Here is an 8,508-nt window from a genome sequence, read left to right as displayed (position 1 = left end):
GGTATTTACGAAAGCAAGAAGCGGTCATGTCCGCGTACATATTGATGTATATTGTAATACTCATTCACAAATCTATTGACTAAATCAGTATAAGAAAGAATATGTATTATATTGTCCTGAAGTTATTAAATGTATCGCGATAGCAATGCAATATATCGTGAATTTACTTCCTTGTATCAATTTCGTGAACTTCAAGTACATTATATTTGGAAGTCAGAGCAGTTGGTACATTATATCGTAAAGTTGGTACATTCTATCGTAATGTCAGTGCTGTATGTCGTGATGTTAGTACTATATATAGTGATGTTAGTGCTGTATATCGTAAAATTAGTACATCATATCGTGATGTCAGTGCTGTATATCGTGAAGATAGTACATTATAACGTGATGCCAGGGCTGTATATCGTGAAGTTAGTACATTTTATCGTGGTGTAAGTGCTGTATATCGTGAAGTTAGTACATTATATCGTGATGTCAGTGCTGTATATCGTGAAGTTAGTACACTTCATCGTGGTGTAAGTGCTGTATATCGTGAAGTTAGTACATTTTATCGTGATGTCAGTGCTGTATATCGTGACGTTAGTACATTATATCGTGATGTCGGTGCTGTATATCGTGAAGATAGTACATTATATCGTGATGCCAGGGCTGTATATCGTGAAGTTAGTACATTTTATCGTGGTGTAAGTGCTGTATATCGTGACGTTAGTACATTATATCGTGATGTCAGTGCTGTATATCGTGACGTTAGTACATTATATCGTGATGTCAGTGCTGTATATCGTGACGTTAGTACATTATATCGTGATGTCAGTGCTGTATATCGTGACGTTAGTACATTATATCGTGATGTCGGTGCTGTATATCGTGAAGATAGTACATTATATCGTGATGTCAGTGCTGTATATCGTGACGTTAGTACATTATATCGTGATGTCGGTGCTGTATATCGTGAAGATAGTACATTATATCGTGATGTCAGTGCTGTATGTCGTGAAGTTAGTACATTATACCGTGATGTCAGTGCTGTATATCGTGAAGTTAGTACATTATATCGTGATATCAGTGCTGTATATCGTGAAGTTAGTACATTATATAGTGATGTCTGTGCTGTATATCGTGAAGTTAGTACATTATATCGTGATGTCAGTGCTGTATATCGTGATGTTAGTACATTATATCGTGATGTCAGTGCTGTATATCGTGAAGTAAGTACATTATATCGTAATGTCAGTGTTGTATGTCGTGATGTTAGTACTGTATATTGTGATGTCAGTGTTGTATATCGTGATGTTAGTACATTACATAGTGATGTCAGTGCTGTATATCGTGAAGTTAGTACATTGTATCGTGATGTCAGTGCTGTATATCGTGATGTTAGTAAATTATGATGTCAGTGCTGTATATCGTGATGATAGTACATTATATATTATATTTGTCATTCGCAGTATTGTTACGCGGTAGTTTCCTTGACGTCATCTTTGTTATCTTCCATGACGTAATATCTATTGATGGAAATATGCAGTATAATGCCTGTTTTATTAAATGTCATGTTACTTGGTTCTAATCAATCACGGCATGTGATGTTCATGCACTATAATCAGGACGAGAGATCCTGACATTTGTATATTTACATTATCGTGATGTCCATTAACTATCATGCTGTGTATTTGTTATATATTGATTTCTATGCATTATTGCGTGTTGTTTATTAACCGGGTCCAATCAATAACGATTAATGACCTCATCAATGACGTCAATACATTTGTCATACCATACTGTAAACAGACCATGGACATCCATATTAAAATTATGACTGCTAGTCGACGCTCTATAATCATGAGTATTTATCAGTACTCGACGCAAAGGTGGCCACGCCCCCTATTTTCACCGTATTGCATTTCTCTGGAAACCAAGCTATAAACCATTGCAAACATTGTACGTCGTACGACAACAAATTGTTTTAATTGATTGTACACGTCAACCACAACATGTGGCTTATTTGTGGCAACGCGATGACGTAATTTTTAGAAAAAGGTCATTTTCATTTGCGCAATTACAGAAAATGTACCAGTCATGTACTTGTACATCGTGGTTACCGTAACTACCAAACGACGTCCAGCTCATGTTACATATATGGTTTACCTATGCATGAATTATCTATAATTATGTATAGTTTATTTAACATGATATAAATTGAGATGACCCTGAGTCAAGTCGCACATCTACAGCGAGTTATAGCAAGAAACCAAACAATCTGTTTCTAATTTGACGGGATTAAAATCTCCAAAGCCACCCTGTGATGAAGACACGATGCGCTGCTGCTATGAGTATCGTTTAAATGCAACGCCCTGTAGATGAGATGAGATGATAAATGATGGTTACTATGGCTACTGTAAAAGACACATAAGTCATCAATAAATAATTCTTTACTAATTTCATCTAGCTAGTATTCAGTATTATTTATCTGTTTCTTTATTTAGTTGAAGACCACCAGCTTTAAACGCCATTTCACCACGTGTATCTCGTCACCGACACACCAGCAATAATCAAGATTGCCATCTCGTGTGGTTGTCTGGAGACCTACTCCAATCTACATTGTTGAATGGAGACAAACTATGGTATGGAATTGGATGACCAGCTGTCATTGGACTCCACCGAATTCAGTAAACCTCCCCCGGGGTACGACACGCTGGCAAACGACAGTAAGTAGACATAGTGTAGTATATATTCTGATATTCAGTCGAATGGCTGCCGAGATTTCGTTGAGGGCCATCGCATCCACTATTCCCATTGACACGTGTAACCATGGTATTTGAACAGTGGATGTGATAAGGAGAAAAGATGAAACACTATTTGTGGGTAAAAAAAAATCTCGTGACACTTTCGCTCTTAACGAGATCTCGGCGACCAGATGCGAATTAGGTATATGCAATCCACTTTAATGCTGATGAAAACACACCTTTAAGAGTTTATCGGCTTAAGGTAGCAGAATAGTTTTTTGAGCACTTTTCACATTTTCTTTTGAAAATCACACGAATAGCTCCCTAAGGCATGCTACATACATTGGTGTATTTATTTTATTGAAAAAAAGATATCTTGTACAAGTAAACTGATTTTTTTCTTGTGTGCAAACAAATGGCCAAGTTTTTGTTCACCCAGTGTACACCCAACTAGTGCATCTCATTAATATGCATGGTTTACAAACATAACTGAACTGAGGGTAAATAGTTTTAAGTTGGGCCACTTTCTTTATTTGCTATTTACAAACAACTGATAAGATATCTGTTTGTAGTTTACACACAGCTGATAAGATGTGTGCACTGCTGCCTTTCTAGACAGGAAGTACAGCAAAGACAAAACAATCACTTTTGAAACAACAAATTTTGAATAAACAAAAAAGTACATGAATGTACCACTTCAATGTAATTATATGTTAACAGAATAAAAACTTACAATAAATTTCCGTAATATTTTTTCTTGGCTTTGTCATTGAAATGTGTCTGACCACGGGGTTACTTTCTTAGTCCAGAAGTAATGCAGTTACATTCGGGGGGGCTCCCTTTTACAAAATACGGTTGCAAACAATAAAATACAGCCATCTGTGGTGGTTATGCATTGCATGAAAATTCTGATAACAGGCCACAAACTACATGTAAAGGTTGATCAATGATAAGAATGTGCTTGGACCTGGTTTATATGATCCCCACTTCAGAGGAGTTTTCACCAAGTAGGCATACTTGCATGCTTAAGTTTTTTCTAAATTCCTAAATGATGTTACATGTAATAAATATGTCTGATATATACTTGGTTATTTATCTAATGTACTCATGCGAACAAAATGCACGGCAACGAAATAGTAGCGTGCCCCCCCCCGGCCGACGTCTTGACATCGGATATGGGCCAGTGTTTCACGCAAGGCAAGGGTTGACTTTTTCGTACGACCTCGGTAAAAAAAATAAAAGAATCATCTAAAATCTAGGTAGTTTTTATAGATGATAACAGTGAGTCCGGTTACAATTAAATTTTGAAGAGATTCATCTACAAGTATAAGACCCGAGGTTACTGCGACGGTAAAACTCTGTTTTGCGGGATTTGATTTTAAATAGCACAGGAAATGCTACATGCCGGCATACATCACTGGGTTACATTTTACATTATTCTATTCACACCAATTAAAAAAACAGGGCAGCTTCCTTCATTAATGTGCTAAATATGCAAAGAAGGGGAGGGTTATCTGTATTCTTTAGTTTAGTTGTCATTATGGACGAGATAGTGAACACGCGAAAATTTCCAAGAAAAAGAAAGCGAGGAAGAAAGAAGACGTCAAAAGAATGATCACTCCTGTCAAAAAATGTTGAAAGAGACGATGCTGATTTCATACAGAAAGGATTTCCCCGTCGAAACCAGTGTCAGCCATGAAGTGGGCGAAGAAAGTTTTACCGTGACTGAGTCCGATGAATCAGACTTCGATATAATGGGTGATACTCCGGTTCAAAACGTTCGAGAGATGTATGTTTCTCGCAGGAAAATAGTGTTACCTTCCGACATAGAAGAAGAAAGTGAGAGTGAATATCACGGCCGATCGTTTGAAGACGGCGAGATTCGACTTGTTGACATGGCATTGTTGAATGGCGCCCTAGAAAAAGAGATTTGTCAATTTTGCAAAGTAGGCAACATCTCAATAGTGGAGCGCAGGCGGTCTGGGCAGTCAGTTTGAAATTCTTTGCACGCAAGGAGATTGTGTTCGATCGAAACTGAGCCAGCCTAGCTTCCCGTCATCTCGAAAGAAGGGAGCAGTTTTTGAAATAAATAGGAAGGCTGCCATTGGAAAGCGAGCGATTGGAAAGGGACGGCGCGCTCTGGTAAAACTGTCGAGCTATTTGGGCTTACCTCAACCAGTAACGGGACCGGATAATAACAAATACCGTTGAGGGCGGTATAACAAACATGAATAGAGAAAAATATATACGCGGCGATGCAATGAACAGACACTGGAAATCGAGTAGATTTTCTATGTAGTTTTTGCTTTTCTGAGTGAAATTGTTTCATGTATGTTTTTTCTTTCATTACAGATGTAGCGACGACGAATCCGGCAGCCTCGTCAGAGCACAATAATTTGAATCTTCTAGTTGCCAGGTAAATTGTACAGCACACCTTAAGTATATATGAACAGAGTGAGGAATTCCTAGGGTGGAATTATTTAGTCTTGGACTTGTTTGACATCCACACTACGTCCACTAATGCGTATTGTTTGCATAAGTAGTAAGAAAATTTGAATAAGGAGCTTCAATTTGGGTTTTGATTCTGAAATTTTCTCAAGATTCTTAAATATTTGTGCTGTATTGCAAAAGCTACTCATTATTTTTGATACCAGGCGACGTGCTCTGGTTCATTGGTATCAGTGTGATGTGGTAGATCATCGTCTGGTCCATTGGTATCAATGTGATGTGGTAGATCGTCATCTGGTCCATTGGTATCAGTGTGATATAGTAGATCATCGTCTGCTCCATTGTTATCAATGTGATGTAGTAGATCATCGTCTGGTCCATTGGTATCAATGTGATGTGGTAGATCATTGTCTGGTCCATTAGTATCAATGCGATGTAGTAGATAATAGTCTGGTTCGTTGGTATCAGTGTGATGTGGTAGATCATCGTCTGGTCCATGGTATCAGTGTGATGTGGTAGATCATCGTCTGGTCCATTGGTATCAGTGTGGTGTGGTGTGGTAGATCATCGTCTGGTGCATTGGTATCATTGTGATGCGGTAGATCATCGTCTGGTGAATTGGTATCATTGTGATGTGGTAGATCATCATCTGGTCCATTGATATCAGTATGATGTGGTAGATCATCGTCTTGTCCATTAGTATCAGTGTGATCCGGTAGATCATCGTCTGGTGCATTGATATCATTGTGATGTGGTAGATCATTGTCTGGTGCATTGGTATCATTGTGATGTGGTAGATCATCGTCTGGTGCATTGGTATCATTGTGATGTGGTAGATCATCGTCTGGTGCATTGGTATCAATGTGATGTGGTAGATCATCGTCTGGTGCATTTGTATCAGTGTGATGTGGTAAATCATCGTCTGGTGCATTGGTATCAGTTTGATATGGTAGATCATCGTCTGGTCCGTTGGTATCAATGTGATGTGATAGATCATCGTCTGGTCCATTGGTATCAATGCGATGTAGTAGATCGTCGTCTGGTTCGTTGGTATCAATGTTATGTGGTAGATCATCATCTGATTCGTTAGTATCAGTGTGATGTAGTAGATCATCGTCTGGTCCATTGGTATCAATGTGATGTGGTAGATCATTGTCTGGTCCATTAGTATCAATGCGATGTAGTAGATAATAGTCTGGTTCGTTGGTATCAGTGTGATGTAGTAGATCATCGTCTGGTCCATTGGTATCAATGTGATGTGGTAGATCATTGTCTGGTCCATTAGTATCAATGCGATGTAGTAGATCATAGTCTGGTTCGTTGGTATCAGTGTGATGTAGTAGATCATCGTCTGGTTCGTTGGTATCAATTTGATGTGGTAGATCATCGTCTGGTTCGTTGGTATCAGTGTGATGTGGTAGATCATCGTCTGGTTCGTTGGTATCAGTGTGATGTGGTAGTTCATCGTCTGGTTCATTGGTATCAATGTGATGTGGTAGGTCATCGCCTGGTCCATTGGTATCAATATGATGTGGTAGATCATCGTCTGGTCCATTGGTATCAATGCGATGTAGTAGATCATCATTTGATTCGTTGGTATCAGTATGATGTAGTAGATCGTCGTCTGGTCCATTGGTATCATTGTGATGTGGTAGATAATCGCCTGGTCCATTGGTATCAATGTGATGTGGTAGATCATCGTCTGGTCCATTGGTATCATTGTTATGCGGTAGATCATCGTCTGGTGCATTGGTACCATTGTGATGTGGAAGATCATCGCCTGGTCCATTGGTATCATTGTGATGTGGTAGATCATCGTCTGGTCCATGGTATCAGTGTGATGTGGTAGATCATCGTCTGGTCCATGGTATCAGTGTGATGTGGTAGATCATCGTCTGGTCCATTGGTATCAGTGTGGTGTGGTGTGGTAGATCATCGTCTGGTGCATTGGTATCATTGTGATGCGGTAGATCATCGTCTGGTGAATTGGTATCATTGTGATGTGGTAGATCATCATCTGGTCCATTGGTATCAGTATGATGTGGTAGATCATCGTCTTGTCCATTAGTATCAGTGTGATCCGGTAGATCATCGTCTGGTGCATTGATATCATTGTGATGTGGTAGATCATTGTCTGGTGCATTGGTATCATTGTGATGTGGTAGATCATCGTCTGGTGCATTGGTATCATTGTGATGTGGTAGATCATCGTCTGGTGCATTGGTATCAATGTGATGTGGTAGATCATCGTCTGGTGCATTTGTATCAGTGTGATGTGGTAAATCATCGTCTGGTGCATTGGTATCAGTTTGATATGGTAGATCATCATCTGGTCCGTTGGTATCAATGTGATGTGATAGATCATCGTCTGGTCCATTGGTATCAATGCGATGTAGTAGATCGTCGTCTGGTTCGTTGATATCAATGTTATGTGGTAGATCATCATCTGATTCGTTAGTATCAGTGTTATGTAGTAGATCATCGTCTGGTCCATTGGTATCAATGTGATGTGGTAGATCATTGTCTGGTCCATTAGTATCAATGCGATGTAGTAGATAATAGTCTGGTTCGTTGGTATCAGTGTGATGTAGTAGATCATCGTCTGGTCCATTGGTATCAATGTGATGTGGTAGATCATCGTCTGGTTTGTTGGTATCAGTGTGATGTGGTAGATCATCGTCTGGTTCGTTGGTATCAGTGTGATGTGGTAGTTCATCGTCTGGTTCATTGGTATCAATGTGATGTGGTAGGTCATCGCCTGGTCCATTGGTATCAATGTGATGTGGTAGATCATCGTCTGGTCCATTGGTATCAATGCGATGTAGTAGATCATCATTTGATTCGTTGGTATCAGTATGATGTAGTAGATCGTCGACTGGTCCATTGGTATCATTGTGATGTGGTAGATAATCGTCTGGTCCATTGGTATCAATGTGATGTGGTGGATCATCGTCTGGTCCATTGGTATCATTGTTATGCGGTAGATCATCGTCTGGTGCATTGGTACCATTGTGATGTGGAAGATCATCGCCTGGTCCATTGGTATCATTGTGATGTGGTAGATCATCGTCTGGTCCATGGTATCAGTGTGATGTGGTAGATCATCGTCTGGTCCATGGTATCAGTGTGATGTGGTAGATCATCGTCTGGTCCATTGGTATCAGTGTGGTGTGGTGTGGTAGATCATCGTCTGGTGCATTGGTATCATTGTGATGCGGTAGATCATCGTCTGGTGAATTGGTATCATTGTGATGTGGTAGATCATCATCTGGTCCATTGATATCAGTATGATGTGGTAGATCGTCGACTGGTCCATTGGTATCATTGTGATGTGGTA

The sequence above is a fragment of the Saccoglossus kowalevskii genome, chromosome 9 (assembly GCF_978046115.1).
Source record: "Saccoglossus kowalevskii chromosome 9, keSacKowa6.1, whole genome shotgun sequence".
NCBI classification, from domain to species: Eukaryota; Metazoa; Hemichordata; class Enteropneusta; family Harrimaniidae; genus Saccoglossus; species Saccoglossus kowalevskii.
The sequence above is the reverse complement of the archived record's forward strand: the minus strand, read 5'-3'. Positions refer to the sequence as shown.